The 17,276-nt window shown below is 49.6% G+C and overlaps 1 long non-coding RNA gene across 1 annotated transcript in view; it reads left to right on the top strand.

The window, feature by feature from the left end:
* LOC106999042 (uncharacterized) overlaps positions 1 to 1,292 on the top strand; it is a 34,016-nt gene extending 32,724 nt beyond the window's left edge. Inside the window, exons 2-3 of the long non-coding RNA XR_013395006.1 lie at positions 850 to 949; positions 1,172 to 1,292. This is a non-coding gene — a long non-coding RNA (uncharacterized LOC106999042). The remainder of the gene's footprint in view (positions 1 to 849; positions 950 to 1,171) is intronic.
* The last annotated feature ends 15,984 nt before the right edge of the window (positions 1,293 to 17,276 follow it).

The following is a 17,276-nucleotide window of genomic DNA, read 5'->3' as shown; positions in this document are numbered from 1 at the left end:
TTTTGTCTAAGATGTGTGTGGCCTCCCCTCTTTGACTTCCTATTCTACTGCCCCTGTTTAGACCTGCACCGCTTGCTAACTTGCCATGGCCTCCCATCCAGCTTTCCTGCTTCCAACTCACCCCTTCCTGTCCCTCTTCCACCCTGCCTCAAGCTCCATCAGACCTCCCCTCTGCGTGAATCCCATCAAGAGCTCCCTATCACCTGCAGAGGGAAGCCCAGGCCCTTGCCCAACCAGGCAGGGCTCACCTAACTTCCCAGCCTCATTGCTCATTTCTCCCCGCCAGCACTGGCACTCAGGCCCAGAAGCCAGGAAGTTCTCACCCGGTTTTTCTCCTTGCCCGCATTTTTTTTTTTTTCTCTATCAGAAAAACTTCTCTCATCAGGATGGAGTTGGGGAGGGGGCCACTCCCACCGATCCTTCAGGAATCAGTTTAAACACCACCTCCTCCCCACCCATTGTCTGACTGCCTGTCTCCACCAAAGCATTTAGATTGTTTTGTTTCTCCTCTGCTCACACCTCTGCTGTGGCCTGCCTGGTTGCAGAATTTACAGATCTGTCTCCCCCAGACTCTGAGTCCTCAGACAGAGACCCTCTGGCTCATCTCTGTGTCCTCAGAACATGGCCCAGGATCTGGCATGAGGATAGCCTAATACAAGCTTGAGGAATTGAGTGATGCAGTACTAAATTTCAGCAAAAACATAGAAAGGTTGTTCATAAAAAACTGTCCTTGGGTTTTTTGAAAATATGTTTCCTGCTTCATAGAAGCAAGGACCATTCTTCAAGAAGATGACCATGGGCCTCTCTCTGCCCTTGTCAGCCACAAGGTCCTCTCTATTCCTTTCACAGGAATAGGTCCTTCTGTCAAGGGGCACAGGATCCTTCACCGCAAGATGTGAGTCACCACTGACCATTTTCTGGGTCTTGATCTTGTGACTCCAAATGGATGGTAAGCTCCTTAAAGGAAAGCCTATGATATTCATCCAACCATCCATCCATCCCTTCATCCACCCAACCATCCATGCATCTGACCATCATCCATCCATCCATCCATCTATCCATCTTCCATCTATCTGTCCACCCATCCATTCAACCATTTATCCATTCAACCACCCATCTATTCATCCAACCACTCGTCTATTCATCCCTCTGACCATCCAACCATCCATAGATTTGTTCAATTATTTTATCAAGCATCTAAGCTGCACCACATACCCTAATGGGTGTTGGAGAGAAAATGGAGAGTAAAATCAGATGGGACCTCTGACTTCAGTGCAGCTAACTATCAGTCCGGTGGAGGAGACACGTAAACTGACAATTACAAATAAATAAAATGTGTCAACTGTGACAAGTGCTGTGAGGGAGAAATCAACAGTTCTGCGAAAGCCTGTGTGGTCCTGGTGTGAGAAGCAGGATGGTCCCAGCATGGCAACAGCAGCAAGACCACAGGGGAGTGTGGTGCAGATGGGCAGGTGTGCAGAGCATGCAGGCCATGTCCGCCAGCCCTCTCTTTGTGCATTAGCAACAGTCAAACGGGGCTTGTGTTTGGGCAGAGTATACCACTGGTCCTTGCATCCCAAATGTCTCTTTGTTTGCTCATTTATACAAACATGCTCAATAATATTTATGCATTTTTACTGTGATATCATTTTCTTATATAACACGAAGTATCTATTTATATACCATGTATGTATATATATTATAATACACAGATGCAAACACACAAGCACACATGCACAGAACTTCGTGGCAGTCGGTCCCGCATAAGGTAGTCCACTGAAGTGCAGTCATCACCATCATCAGACCTCATGATTATATAACCAGAGCACCTTATATTTTTATATTTTATTATGTATTTAATAATCACATAACTCTGTAGTGAATGCCAGTTAATTAAGAGAATTACATGCCTTCTCTCTGCTTCTCACAACATCTTCCCTAGACAGGTTTTGTTTCCCCATTTCAAAGATGTAGAGACTGAGTCAGGCGCGGCGGCTCACGCCTGTAATCCCAGCACTTTGGCAGGATGAGGCGGGTGGATCACATGAGGTCAGGAGTTTGAGACCAGCCTGGCCAACATGACAAAACCCTGTCTCCACTAAAAATACCAGAATTAGCTGGGCCTGGTGGCACGCACTTGTAATCCCAGCTACTTGGGAGGCTGAGGCAGAAGAATTGCTTGAACCCGGGAGGTGGAGGTTGTAGTGAGCCAAGATCATGCCACTGCACTCCAGCCTTGGTGACAGAGCAAGACTATGTCACACACACACACACAAAAAAGATGTGGACACTGAGGCTCTGAGATGTGAAGTCACTTCCCCAGGTCACATGGCCAGAAGCTGGGGAACGCAGCGCTGGAGCTAGGTCTGTGTGATACCTTCTCCACCCATCCTGCCCCCTCTCTAGCATGTTAGGATCCAAAGGGAGCTGAGAGACTGCTCAGACAGCTGGCTGCGTTAGGAGCTACCTGTGGCTGCTGAAGAAGAGTTTGCCTCTATTTAAAGAAAGAGCCATTCAAGGAACGAGGACCATGACCTTGGCTGCACTGACCAGCTGGGCTCTGGGGACTCAGTGAGGCTGCCCAGACACCAACAGGCCCTGCACAATAGATCCACTGACCCAGCGGTCAGAGGTGACACTAGGGGTCACTGACCCTTGACTAAGGAGGAGGAGCGCAGACCTGCGACCCTGTTTTCCCATGGACCACCCAGGGAGGCTGAACGGGACTCTGAGCTCAGATGGACAACCTCAGAGCCACTGGGAATTTGCCTGAGGCCGCTGGGGTCAGGGCTAAATCCATATGCAACCAGCGCAGGCTGCTGTGCACCTGCCATTTTCTAGGCTCTGTCACATGCATCTTTCTGCCAAATCTCATGGTGATCCTTCAAGAATAGTACTATTAATATCCCCATTGACAGAGGGAGAAAGGGAGGCTCAGAGAGGTTAAGTGTCTCATCGAAGCTCACACAGCTTCTAAGCAATAGAACTTTACTCAGTACTCGGTACAGGTTAACGTCCATCCATTCACTTATTCATTCACTCGATAACCATTTGCAGCACAGCTACCATATGCCAGGCTGTGTTCTAGGCACTTAAAATACGCAGATGAGCAAAACAGGCAAAACCCTTCCCTCAGGGCATTACCATTTGAGTGTTACCATGCCAGGGATGATACAGTTGCTATTGAAACAAACAAAGTAAGACCAGTTCTTGCCTTTGGGGAGTAGGTAGTCTAGTGGAGGAGGCACATATACAGAAAGTTTCAAAGTGCTGTGGAAATTTTAGGGTACTTTGATAGGGGTTAGCAGAGGGGGTGTGAGAATAAAGGGTGGACATCAGGGAAGGCTTCCTGGAAGAGATTTTGCCTGAAATGAGCCCGGAAGGATCACTTAGGGATGGAAAAGTCACTCCATGTAGAATTCATGGTGGGTGATAGAGCCTCAACCCAGGCTCTTTTGCACGCTGAGCCCTGAGACCCAGACACAGGTGCTCAGGCCTGACTTATTCTCCCAGGTATGGCTTGAGCACAGACACCGAAACAGAAGGCAGATTTTTGGTTCCATGAACTCTACATCTAGCTACATACAAGGGGTGAACAGGAACAGGGAGAGACATGGTTGAAAAGAACAGGCTTGGACTTCAGGATGCAGGAAAATGAGCGAATGCCATTTATAGTTACAAAGATAACTCTGCTGGGGACCAAACAGAGACTGAAATGGAGTGGGTGAGGATGGAGGCTGGGGGGAGATGGCTGCAGAGGTCCCAGCAATGACAGTGGTTGTGGGAAGGGGCAACCCCAAATCTTTTGCTCCCAACTGCAAATCCAGTGCTTTTAAAAAAAAATTTTTAAATAATTTATTTATTTTTGAGATGGAGTCTCGCTCTGTCACCCAGGCTGGTGTGCAGTGGCACAATCTCGGCTCATGCAACCTCTGCCTCCCGGGTTCAAGTGATTCTCCTGCCTCAGCATCCCAAGTAGCTGGGATTACAGATGCATGCCACCATGCCTGGCTAATTTTTTATAGTTTTGGTAGAGATGGGGTTTCACCATGTTGGCCGGGCTGGTCTCAAACTCCTGACCTCAAGTGATGCACCCACCTCGGCCTCCCAAAGTGCTGGGATGACAGGTGTGAGCCACCATGCCCAGCCTTATTTTTTTTTAATTTATATTTGCAGAGGCAAAATGATCTTTGGTCATTAAAAAAAAAAGGAAATAAAAAGTCAAAACAAAAATGCCTGTATCTGATGGGAAAGATAAGCCCAATGTTCTTTTTTAAAAAACCTTTATTATGAAATATTTCAACTGAACACATGCAGTTTATATTGTTATAAAGCATAACAAGCAATCAAACAGCTGTGAACCTACAACTCCGTGTCAGAACTAGAACCTGCCAAAGCCGTCGGAGCTGAGGTGAGATGCGCTCTGGTGCCCTTCCCTGACTCCACGCCACCCCCAAGCCCTGACCACCTGACTGCCCTGGAATTTCATTTTTGTCTCGCTCCCTTGCTTTGCTTTATGTCTTTACCAAATGTGAATGTGTCCCTAAACAATACAGTGCTCAATTTGCTTGTGTTTCAAAGCTTTATTAAAAATATAACTTTGATCCTTCTGCTACTTGCAATTCGAAATTTGATATTATGATTCTCAGCCTCATCGGTGTTGATGCATGTGGCTGACACTGATTCACTCTCACCAGTACTGTGCTCTGTGGCATGCATGCACCCCTGCTGGTGTATCCATTCTCCTGTTGGTGGGCCTTTGGGTGGTATTAGTTGCTGGTCATCTCCACAGTGCCGTTCTCTTGCAGGCCTCCAGGACACATGTGCATGAATTCCTCCAGGAAACCACGGTGTACAACTGCTGGATTGCAGGCCCAGGGTTCTTTCCACTTCTCTATCCTCCCACATAGGGTCCAGCTGGCCCCAAAACAGCCTTAGTGCTGCCATGCTGGAGCTCTGGGAGGGGCATCCCAGGACAGACAGGCCCAGGCCAGCCACCCTGCCCCAGGCATTTCCCAGGACTCATCAGGCACCCAGCGGCCCCTCATCAGTGAGCAATACCAGAAGTCTGCCAGCTGGCTACTAACTAGATCACAAGAGAGTATTGCTCTCTCCCTCAGTTCGTTCCATTTCCTCAGCACTTGGGCCCAGTAAGGCTCTGTTCACAGGCCACAAGACCCAAGGGAGATGGAAATCAGCTCACAGATGCTGAGCTGACGGCGCACCAGGCAGCGTGCAAAGCACCTTACACATATAGCTCACTTAATCCTCAGCCCTAACTGCACGAGGTAGGCACCATTATCAACCCCACTTTACAGATAAGAAACTGAGGCACAGGAAGCTGAGAATTTTGCCCAGAACAACATGCACAACTTCAAATCTGGACATCCTGGCTGCTCTGCTCCTACTACTCTGCTACCCCAGCTCTCAAGAGGGGAAAAGGACTAGCTCCTTGCCCAATCCTGAAGTTGTCAGCATTCTTTTACTTGCAAGGAAAACAAATGGAATTTGAATGAATAAGTAGAAAGACAGACTTATTAGCTGACAAAACTAAATAGAGAAAAGACAGGTTAGAAGCAGACCTCAGGGCCCACCGGGTCCAGGGAGGCGAAAGCACCTCTCCTTCTCCGTCTTCCTCCTCCGTGTCTCTCTTGGTGCTGTCTTCATTCTTTCCTATTGCAAAAGCGCCTCCTCCCCTGGGCAGGTAGGTGGCTGCCTGCAACTCTCACCTCACCTTCTCACACATATGCCTATTTCTATTTTGAAAAAACAAACAAACCAAAAGCCAGAGAAGGATCCTGACAGGCCCAGGAAAGGGAGCTGATCAGCTTAGTCTGGGCCACCTGCGCATTTTTTATGGACTAAATGTTCATGTGTCTCCAAATTGGTATGTGGAAGCCCTAACCCCCAATGTGACAGTATTAAGAAGTGGGCCCTCTGATAGGTCATTAGGTTTCAGTGAGGTCATGAGGGTGGGGGCATTCATGATGGAATTAGTGCCGGCGCGGTGGCTCAAGCCTGTAATCCCAGCACTTTGGGAGGCCGAGACGGGCGGATCACGAGGTCAGGAGATCGAGACCATCCTGGCTAACACGGTGAAACCCCGTCTCTACTAAAAATACAAGAAAAGTAGCAGGGCGAGGTGGCGGGCGCCTGTAGTCCCAGCTACTCGGGAGGCTGAGGCAGGAGGATGGCGTGAACCCGGGAGGCGGAGCTTGCAGTGAGCCGAGATCTCACCACTGCACTCCAGCCTGGGGCACAGAGCAAGACTCCGTCTCAAAAAAAAAAAAAAAAGAAAAGAAAAGGAAGAGACACTAGAGTTTTCTCTCCACCATGTGAGGTTACAGCAAGAAGGCAGCTGTCTGCAAGCCTGAAGAGAGCCCTCACCAGGAGCCAAACCTGCCAGCACCCAGATCTTGGACTTCCAGAACTGTGAGAAATAAATTCCTGTTCCTGAAGCCACTCAGTCCATGGGATTCTATTAGCAGTTGGGACTGACTCGGACACTGTTCCTGAAGCAACACTAGTGGCCTGGGGAAGCTGGGTCCTAGGACTGGTGCAGGGAGGCCCCTGGGTCCCAGGCTATAGCAGCTGAAGCTGCGTTTGTCCCCAGGAAGAGGACATCACAGACACAACACCAGAGGCAGTGGGAGGGGCATGAGAGATTGCGAGCAAGGCAACAGTCTTAACAGGGTCCATCTGTGCCCAGGAGTGGAAGAAGCTAAAGGAGCCCTGGCCATGAAGAGAGCCCTCACCAGAAGCCAAACCTGCCAGGACCTTGGTCTTGGATGTCCTGCCTCTTCCCTGGAAACGCGTGGCTCTCCTTTCTTGAGCAAGACCTGAGTCTTCACCCAGGATCCAACTAGACTGAAAGGACCGGTCTCTTTAATAGCACTCCTTCAGCATTCAGAGAAAAGAGATTTCTACCTGGTGTTTTTAACCAACACAACCTCCTTCTACACCCTAACCCATAGAGGGCCCTGGGACCAGCATAAGGAGTGTGGGTGTTAAGCTGGGACTGCTAGAAGGAGCAGTGGCGCCATGGGAGCAGGGCAGGAGGGTCCCCTCTCGACCTGCTGATTACAAACACTGCAGCCAGGGAGACACTCACTCAGGCCATGCTGGGGAAGCCCAGGGAGGCGCATGTCCTCATTCTGCTAGGGTAATAGGGCTCAGGCACAGGACAGGCGATTTGACATCAGAAAATCCTGCAGGGGCTGGCCTGGCCCCTGGATGCACGTCCTCCCCCTCAGACCCACCCCACACTCACCCAGCCCTGGGCTCTGGCCACCCCATGGACCCCGTGGCAAAGGCCTGATGTGTCCTCAGTGAATCCAGGTCAGAGAGCGGTCGAGCAGCAACCTGGGGAGCCAAGTGGATGAAAATCTGGACAAGAGAACAAAGCCAACCTGTTGGCCAAGGAAACTCAATCCGATTATGCCCCAGAGCCCCCCGTGGCTGGGAGCAGCCGTGTGACAGAGAAGAAAGGGCGCTTTCATGGACCCGGCCCTGCCTGCTGGCAACTGGGCCCCACGAGTGCCCTGCCCCCTCTCCAGCGGCCCCACGGGATTGTCTGGGTGTGGGGAAGGAACCCCTCCACTGAGTCTCAGAGGAGACAGCATGGGGGAGACAGGCACCAGGATAAGCCTTGGCCAATGACTACCTTCAAGGTTAAGGCTCTGGAGATTTAAAAAAAAAAAATACTTGTGCGCATTTGTCCTGGAAATTGGCTCATGGACAGATTAAATTTAGGAGTAACTGGGGCAGATACGCAGGGAAGCATGTTTCCTTAATGAGCCTGTCTTTATTTAACTGCTTAATCATTTGCTGGGCCAAAAAATCTGGAGGTGACTCCAAAAGTCACGATGGTTAAGACAGTGATGGATTGAGCCCTTGTCAGGCCATTTCAGGGCCTGGCTCTGGTGACAGCATTCCCTGCTCCTGTCCTTGTCACCCCTGATGGTGCAAGGAGGGGCCACACCCACCGCCGGGATAACCCCAGCGTGGGTTATCAACCACTCGGTTCCAGAACAGTTTTGCTTTGCCATTTCATTGTCCTCAGAGGGAGGCTCCTGGGACAGGCAATGTTGATTTGGAGAGGGCTTCCTCTTCTTGCTCCTTCCTCCAGCCTCCTTCATTCCCTCTACTTCACTTCTCATTCACTCTTTTACTCATTCATTTGTTCCACTGTTTACACTAACATCCCATGTACTGTGATAAAGCCCAGGAAACACAGTGTGGCGAGGCCCAATGTAGTAATTGCCCTTGTGAAGCTGCTTACAGTCCCGTGGGGAAGGCCGATTTTAATCAAGTAATTCCGAATTCGATCTTTACAACTGCAGTAAATGCACTGAAGAAAAAGTGAAGAAAACTGGGCCCAGGGTAGAAGGAGGGGGGTGATGCGTAGCCGGATCACGGGGCAATTTTAGGGCAGTAAAAGTATTCTGCATGGTACCGTAATGATGGGTATGGAGACAACGCACTTGCCAAAACCCATAGAACTGTCTAATACAGAGAAGGACCCCTAAAGTAAGCTATGAACTGGAGCTAATAATAGTGTATCAATATGGGTTCACCCGTTGTAACCAATGTACCACACCAATGCAAGAGGTTAGCAATGGGGCAGACAAGTGGGAGAGTGGGTGGAGGGGATATACTGAAAGTTTCTGTATTTTCTGCAAACCTAAAACTTCTCTAAAAAATAAAGTCTATTTTTTTAAAAAAAGTGAAGAGAGCTATGAGACAATATTAAGGAACTTATCTACACTTGGGGGTCTGCAGAGGTGCTACTTGAAAGTGGACGCTGGTTGACCTTCATCTGGCCACGGCTGCAGGGTCTGCCTGCAGATCTCCTGTCCTCTGCAGCGTGCGGGGACCCACTGTTTAGTGAGTGCTTGTCACCTGCAGCTCATCCCCGGGCACTGCCCACCTGTTCCATCTGTGATGGGGGGTGATCTTCTGGGGGTGTACTAGAACTAAGATAAGGAAGGCGAGGGGAAGGAAAAGGATATAGCTCGGAACAACAGAGCCAGCATCATAACATAATTTTATATTTTTGGAAGACAAAAAAACCCTTTCATTTCATAATACAAATTGTGGGAAAGCGGGACGAAGTGTTCTTGGCTGGTGGATGTGCATGAAATACTTATCAGTGGGGCGGTATAGAGAGGTGGACTCTTCCGCAAGGAAGGCAGAGATTTTTGTGTTTAGCAAAAGGGACACAGGCTAGAAAAGTTTGGAAACATTGTACCATCTCATGTGAACTCACTGCCACACGGTGAGCAAGATAATAGAGTCCTCACTTTCCGGAAGGGTCAACCGAGACTCAAAAAGTTTATGTCACATGCTCATGTCACACAGCTAATAAATTGCAGGGGCAGAATTGGAACTCCAGTTAGACACACAAATGCAATAGCCATCACTGCTAACAGGGTTGTGCAGAGGGCTCTGGTGGACATTAGGGGCATTCTTTGGGGGCCTTAAATTCATGGACAGAATGTTAACTGGGGATTGGGCTCTGGGCTCGTCACCCTCTGCCTTGATAGCATGCGTGGGACAATGGCAGGGAGTCTCCGTGGCAGACAGTCCTTCAGGAGAGAGAGGAACCTGTGATCTTGATGAGGTTTAGAAGCTAGAGGCACCAGCCTAGGAGTAAAAGAGTAAAAGAGTAAAAGCCTCATTCGTCTGGACATCACTAATGCTGTGGGACACCGTTACCCTGATCTGGCCTGAGCTGAGGTCCAGGCTGCTCTTAGGTGCTAAGAAAGGGTTATAGAGCAAGTAATAGAATAAAATGGGTGAGAGAACACCTAACCAATTTCAGCTGACTCTGCAAGTGTTTTGGATATTTGTTTCTAAAAGAAAACTAGGTGTGATCAGACATAGTGGCTCATGTCTATAATCCCAGCACTTTGGGAGGCTGAGGTTGGAGGATGGCTTGAGGCTAGGATTTCAGTGAGCATGCTCACACCACTGCACTCTAGCCTTAGTGACAGAGCAAGCCCCTGTCTCAACAGTCAATCAATCAATCAGTGTAGGAGCTAATAAAATCATGTAGTGGATGATTTCAAATGCATGTTCCCCTCCTTCTCTGAAAAGCAGATCCAAGGGGACTTCCAATAGACTATGTGTCATTAGCAGTGTTAGGACATGAAAACAATAAGCATGGCACAACCTACTTGGTGCAGTCCTATTGGGCTCTTTGCCATGGTGGACATGTCCCCATCTGCACTGTCCAACACAGTAGCCACTCTCCACATGTGGCTATCGAACACCTGTGATATGGCTACTACGCAAAAGGAACTGTGCTTCATTTAACTTAATTATCTGTTGAAAGTAAATAGTCACACGTCTCAACTGGCTACTGCTTCAGACAACACAGACTTAGATGGTTCCCGGAGGTGGCGCGACTTCTCTCCCTATTTAGTTCAAGTTCTTACACTGAAGGCTGCAAGCTAGCAGCAGCTGGCCTCCGTGGGATGGCCCACTGTCCCAGAGGCTTGCATGCCTCCTGAATTGGCACAAAAGCCTGGGAGGGAGGCCCATGAGAATTCTGCGGCCCAGAAAGGAAAGGGACTCACTCAAGGTCTCGCAGCTCTGAGGGGGCAGAATGGGACTCAGATCTGAGGACTCCGAGGCCCGTGTTTTCACCTATGCCCTTGTGCTCCGAGCTACGTGGCAGAAGAGGCGTTTATTTCTCCGGGTCAGCAGGCAAGACTGGCTGGCTAAGGATGGCCCTTCTGGCTACTGTGAGCGCTAAGAAATAAACATTTGCTACCAACAAACAATACAAATACATACATATGTACCTGCACACACGTGTGTGCGTGTGTGTGTATCAAGCACCAGGCCCTGGGGCCACCACACTGCAGAGAATAGTCAGGCTCCCTCCTGCCCCCTCTGGAGCTTCCAGCCCAGCGAGAACATCACAGACACCCAGCTGCCTCAGCTGTGAGGATGGGGCTTTGGAGACAAGGGCACAAGCCAGGAGTCCTTGAGTTCCTAGTATCTGATTCTCAAAAGGCACTCTGCACTTAAAAAATAATGAAAAAAAGAAAGAAGAAAAGAAAAGAAGAGTTTCAACTGACAAATAGGCTTGGGAATCACTGAAAACAATATTTCTCCTCCAGGAGTCTGACAAATGCTCCTTAGCATCTTAAAGAAAGGGACAGGGAGGAGAGAGGCAGTCAGAGGAGTGGACAGAGGCCTGGATTTAGCCTGTGTCACTCCAAGTCCTTGCTCTGTCCCACTCCTTTTGGCAGGAGCCTCTCGAAGATTAAGTCTGTGCACCTGTGAAACAGGAATGAAGGGAGTACTACGTCTTTTATACGCCAGGGCATGGGTCCGCACCCGGTCTTGGGTGATGTTCAGTGAATTACCGAGTTTCTTTTCTTTCACCTGGTTGGGAAGTGGAGGGCAAGGAGGGGAGGCGAATAAAGGGAAGTTGAACAATGGTTATCTGTCTGGCCAGCTGGGGCAGGCCTTGACCATTAGGCAAGGAACGGGGACCTCTAATTAGCAGTCACCTGCCTCCCTGCAGAGCATGCAGCATCCCGGACAGTGGAACTGAGCAAAGCCCGTGCACTCGGCCCCGAGCCTCCCAGTTCTTCACCTGCGCAGGGTTCTATCCCAGCCTGGTTTCCTTGCCTGCAAGCACAGGGTAGCTTCACAGCGAGACCTGGCCTGCCCTGCACGTCCACACAACAGGAGCCCACCATGACCCAAGCCATGCTGGCCACACCAAGTCCTGCAGGAGAATGTGAGTGATCCCCCGGGGCCATGAGGCAACCCGTTAGGAACGAGTGTTGACGCACCCTCCAATTTTCTGGCAGACGCAAAATTAAAATGTAACACCACCTCCTCGAGGCCACATCTTTGGATGGTAAATCAGGAAACCTGGGCTGAATTCTGGTTTTGCGAACTTTCTGCTGTGGACACAGTCACCTTCTTTCATATCCTATGTCCTAGCTAGAAGACACTAGGAAAGCGAATTCACCTATCCAAGCTTCCTTTTCCTCATTAGAAAACTGAAAGTGAAAATACCTACCTCTCCTATTTGGGCAGTACTGGGTTTACAGTAAGGATCGGCTAGGCTGGTGGTCTTTGAAGCAGCACCAGCATCACTTGGGAACTTGTTAGAAATGCAAATTCCTGGGTCCCACCTCAGACCTGCTGAATCAGTAACTCTGGGGGTGGGACCCAGCAATTTGTGCTTTAATGAGACCACCAGGGATTTCTGACACTTGCTCAAGCTTGCCAAGCACTGCATTAAGTGGTAGCTATCTGGGGGTTGTTGATACTCTCAAAAAACCCTGCAAGCTGAGTCTCACTATAGCAAGGCTTGTGGTCAGACAAACAAGGGAGAAGTCCTGTTATCTCCACTTTTCACCAGTGGCCTCAGGCAAGCTGGTTGCTCTCTCTGAGTCTCAGCTTTCTCATCCTTCAAATGGGAATAATACTTGACTGGCAGATTGCCCTAAAGCACCTCAGCTTACGTAAAGCCCTGATCTGGGGCTGGAACATTCGAATTGCTTGCTAAGTAGAAGTTACTATTATTGCTGTTGTGGTTATCGTTTTCTTCTTAAACCATCAGATGCCAGAGATTTTTGTTTCTAAAAACGGTCAAGTTTCTCTGGCATAAATCTCCGCTCATACTGCCATCGTACCCCAAAGAAAGTCCCCACAAGGACCGGTAAGTCCATGGCTAAAAGGCCCTCTGCTGCCCATCAGATGGTAGGCTTTGCAAGTTTGAATAAGGCAGAGGATTTCAATTACCCAGGATTACAAAGGAGGGCCTCGGATGCACCATATGGCCCGGACCTGGCTGCCCATCGTCCTGCATGATCGGAGACTCTCGTGTGAGATATTAACATAATATCCCTTCCAAAAGTGATTACAGAGTCGCAGGCAGCAGAACGTCATTTGGTGGCCGTGGCCCGCTCTCATCAGCAGCAATGACTAAACAAGCTAATCAAATCAGCACAAATTTGCACACGAGCCCAGCAGCTGGTCCTGGATATCGTTTTGGTGAAGGCATAATCCTGCCTAGGATGACTTGACTAATGGGCTCCCAGTGGGCAGCCAGGCCAGCCTGCACGGTGAGGGCGGCAGCACCCACAGGCAGCCACAGCCAGGGGCCCAGAAGGTACGGAGGCTGTGGGAGCAAACAGCAAACAGGGAGAGGAGAGGCAGGGAAGACCTGTGCATTCGTCACTCCAGTGTCAGTATGTGTGTATGTGCGCGCATGTATGTGTGTGTGTGTGTGCATGTGTGCGTGTGCGTGTGTGTGTGTGTGTGTGTGTGTGTGAGGCCGCCCCATGTACCTCCCATAACTTCCTGAGAACACTGGCTCCAGAGCTGCTTTGGTTCAAGCCTCAGTTCTGTATTTTACTGTGTGTCCTTGAGTAAGATACTGAACATCTCTGAGCTCAGTGTCCTCATTCATAAAAGTGGGGATTGTGTTTGATCTTAATTATTGAGGCTGCTCTGAGGATTCAATAAAATAATATAAATAAAGTCCATCGCACAGTGTCTGATACAAGAAGTATTCAGTGAATGGCAATTGTTACAACTATTATTATTCAACAGTCTTCACCATGGACCTTCCATGGGCCAGGCCCCAGGTCCTGGGAATGTCAAATAAGGAAAGCCCTGTACTTGCCTCAAGGAGTGCATAATAAAATGAGGCAATGGACCCGTAACCAGATAGCCACGCCATCCTGTGGGAAGTGCTGTGGGAGCCTCAGGGGGCTGAGAGCAAAGTGGGGGTGCCTCCACCCTGGGGCCCCAGGAAATGGTGCTAGAGGAAGTGAGGCTCCAGGTGAGTTCTGGACACTGAGTTAACTTTCCATAGCAGCCTGGCCAGGAAGTGGGAGTCCCCTGAGAGGGCAGACAGGTGCCTGCTGTGAGGGATGGAAACTGGGGGCGTTTACCTTCCTGCTCACACGCCAGCAGGCCATCTGCCCAAAGACTGAGGGCTTCTCAGGTTTAAGGCGAGATCAGAACTTGCAGCAATGTCAGAGGAGGCTAGGCTAAAGAGGACACGCTTCCAGGTGTGTGAACGACAGAGGGTGCAGAGGGAGGCATTGCAGGTCCTCAGGATCAAAAAAGTAGTAGGCAAGGTGCCCACTGGCAGCCTGGAGGACTGGCTTCCTGCACGTTTCTGGGCAGGCCCCGCCCTGTCTCTACACTCCATTTGCAGAGTGGAGGCCAGCAGGCTCAATGCCTCCCGCCTGCACTGACAACTTTCCTTCTATTCCACAACACTGCCACAGCCTAGGAAGCCCGCGGCACTCATGACTTAACACTTGTCTCCCAAACAGCAACCTCTTCAAACTTAAATCACTCACTTAAAGGAGGTCTTTATAACGTTACTGTCATTAACAAGCGGGGACCATTTGCCACTGATAGAAGGTAATAGTAGAAATAAAATGAAAACTGAATGAGCAAGGCTGCATCCTTTAGTTATATGCTGTTTCTGCCCGAACACTTGGAGAGGCAGGTGGGAGGAGACCGGCGAGTGTTAGGGGAAGTGTTAAAGAAACTCCAGCACCCAGGTGAGACCCTTCTCCCTGTGTGATCACAGGCTTGGAGGAGAACTGAAGAGAGACTGCAATCCTCACTGGTCAACATGTTATTTAGAACCAGGCTTGTGCACCACCTCCCTGTCCTTGCAGACCCCAAGTAATCAGCCCCATCCACTGTCCCCTACACTCACACTTTGGGAAATGCTGGCCCCAATAATCTGGATAAGCTATAAGCCCTTCGATGCTATGAATTCATCAACTCTTTGGAATAGGTACAAGCGACTGGATGTGAACCACCAGGTCACTGCACCTGTCCTCCTCTCTGAGCCCCTCCCTAGTCCCACCCAATGAATGCAGACCTGGTGCCACTCCTGGGAGGTGCTGAGCCCAGCCATGGGGCCCTGGTATGGTTCCATAGATGGCAGTGCTCAGTGTGGTCTCCTCAGATTCTTGGCTGAAGGCATCTCAGGAAGGCCATCCCATGACCCTCTCATGGTCCCACATCAGGGATACCTGTTTCCATGGCCTCCCTTCACCCACCAGCCCAGCTCCACCGCTACCTGCATCTCCAGTCCTGTGACTTCACCCCTCACCCCCAGAATGGAGGCAAAACTCACAGAAGGCCAAGGCTGCCCTGACCACCCAGCTCCAACTGGGTGCCTCCTCCAACTCCCCAGCTGCCTCCCTTTTCTCCAAAGACCTGGCTTCAAACTCTACCTCTGCCACTTGCCTGCTGGGATCTTGAACCACTCACTTCACCTCTCTGAAGCTCAGTCTCCTCATCTGCACCCTCGTCTCATCAGCTACAATGAAACTGATCTCACGAGTTTTTATTTTTTGAGAATCAAGTGAAATGATGTAGGCACACTCACTGAAATGCTGTTCAAGGGACTGAACAAATGAATAAGTGAATAATTGAATGAATGAATGAATGAATGAATGAATGAATGAATGAATGAATGAATGAATCAATGAATGAACCTAGGAGGCTTCTAGTAGATGAAGAACTGGATGCAAAGTCTAGAGACCGGGGTTCAAGCTCCAGTCCAGAACTTTTCCTCCCTGAGCTTTAGTTTCCCTAACTGCCAGCAAAAACATTAAATTTAGATGACCATAGAGATGGTTTTCAACTTTAAACGATAAACTATGATTCAGGGTATGAGACCAGCAAGCGTACTTTTGCAAGCCCTTGCACGACCCAAAGCACAGGCTACACCTATAATTTCTCCAGAGCTGGGGGGCATAGGCAGGAAGGAGGTCGGCTGAAGGGGCAAGGCCAGATGAAAACGCAATCTCTCTTTTGCAGCAGAGTTGGCAAATGTTGAACAGCACAGGTAAAAATCACAGCCCTGCCATGTCCTAGTTGTGCAATTATCTTAAGAAAGTCATATGAATTGTGGGCCTCAGTTTTCCTCATCAGGATAATGGGCATAATTTTACCATCCTCTCTGGCACGTTATGAGGATCGAAAGAGTGTTGACTCTTACTACTTGCTCATTCTTGCTACATACATGTAGCCAACTCTCAACAAATGGTAATATCCTTACTTTTTACATTTTAAATGACTGTTATCCTGTTATAAGCAACAACCTTCACATTGAATACAAGGGTCTAAAACTAAAGGCAGGAAGGGTCCTTTAGTGATAACAAAGGAGTTTGGAGGTGCTCTGTTCTTCCACATCCTCCCCCCACACACACCTGGCCACCTGACTCAGCCAAACCTGCATGGGCCCAGAGGGATGGCAGAGGCGACCCTGCTGAGAGAGGAGCCCGGTCTTAGGGATGGACGGTGGCTCTGTCCGGCTCCTGCCCCTTCTCCGTCTAGCTGAGCGCACTCTGCCCTGGGCCCCTGGAGGCTGGTGTGGAGACCCCCAGCCCTCACCCTTCACACACTCACATCCCTGACTCCTCTCAGGCCCATGTCACAATCTCAATAAACAGAAATGAAACACGCGCAGGCAGATGTGTGTGTTGGTGAGCGCACAGTAGGCTGAGAGGTTACCAAAGCCGGAAGGAAGATGAGACCCCAAGTCTGAATCCTGCTGCCACCAACTCTGCAGCCAGTGCAAATGATTCCACCCCTCCGGGCCTCAGTTTCCTCCTGCGTAAATGAGGAAATGTTGTGAGGATGAAGTTAAAAACCATGCAGGGAGCCCAATTAGCACAGAGTCCGGGTCACAGTTCACACTCCATCAATTCCGTCTTTTTAAAAACATTTTTAGGCCGGGCGCGGTGGCTCATGCCTGTAATCCCAGCACTTTGGGAGGCCGAGGCAGGTGGATCATGAGGTCAGGAGATCAATACCATCCTAGTTAAAACGGTGAAACCCCATCTCTACTAAAAATAATTTAAAAAAAAAAAAGTTAGCCAAGCGTGGTGGCAGACGCCTGTAGTCCCAGCTACTCGGGAGGCTGAGGCAGGAGAATGGCGTGAACCTGGGAGGCGGAGCTTGCAGTGAGCCGAGATCGCGCCACTGCACTCCAGCCTGGGCGACAGAGCGAGACTCCGTCTCAAAAAATAAATAAATAAATAAAATTTTAAGGGATCACAGGTATATTTCCCTTCCCTACTTCACAGGTGGAAACCTGGGGTTAGTAAAGGTGAAATCAGGAAGAAAACATCGGCTCTTGGCAACAGCTCCCTTGCTTTTTGAGCAAGGAAGCAGTACAACAACGTGTGAAATGCGGTTAACACAGGGCCTCTTCACCCTGGCTGCACATTTGAGTCACCTGGGAAGGTTTGGAAAGCCCA

The sequence above is a fragment of the Macaca mulatta genome, chromosome 6, assembly GCF_049350105.2.
Source record: "Macaca mulatta isolate MMU2019108-1 chromosome 6, T2T-MMU8v2.0, whole genome shotgun sequence".
Lineage (NCBI taxonomy): Eukaryota > Metazoa > Chordata > Mammalia > Primates > Cercopithecidae > Macaca > Macaca mulatta.
The sequence above is the reverse complement of the archived record's forward strand: the minus strand, read 5'-3'. Positions and strand labels throughout refer to the sequence as shown.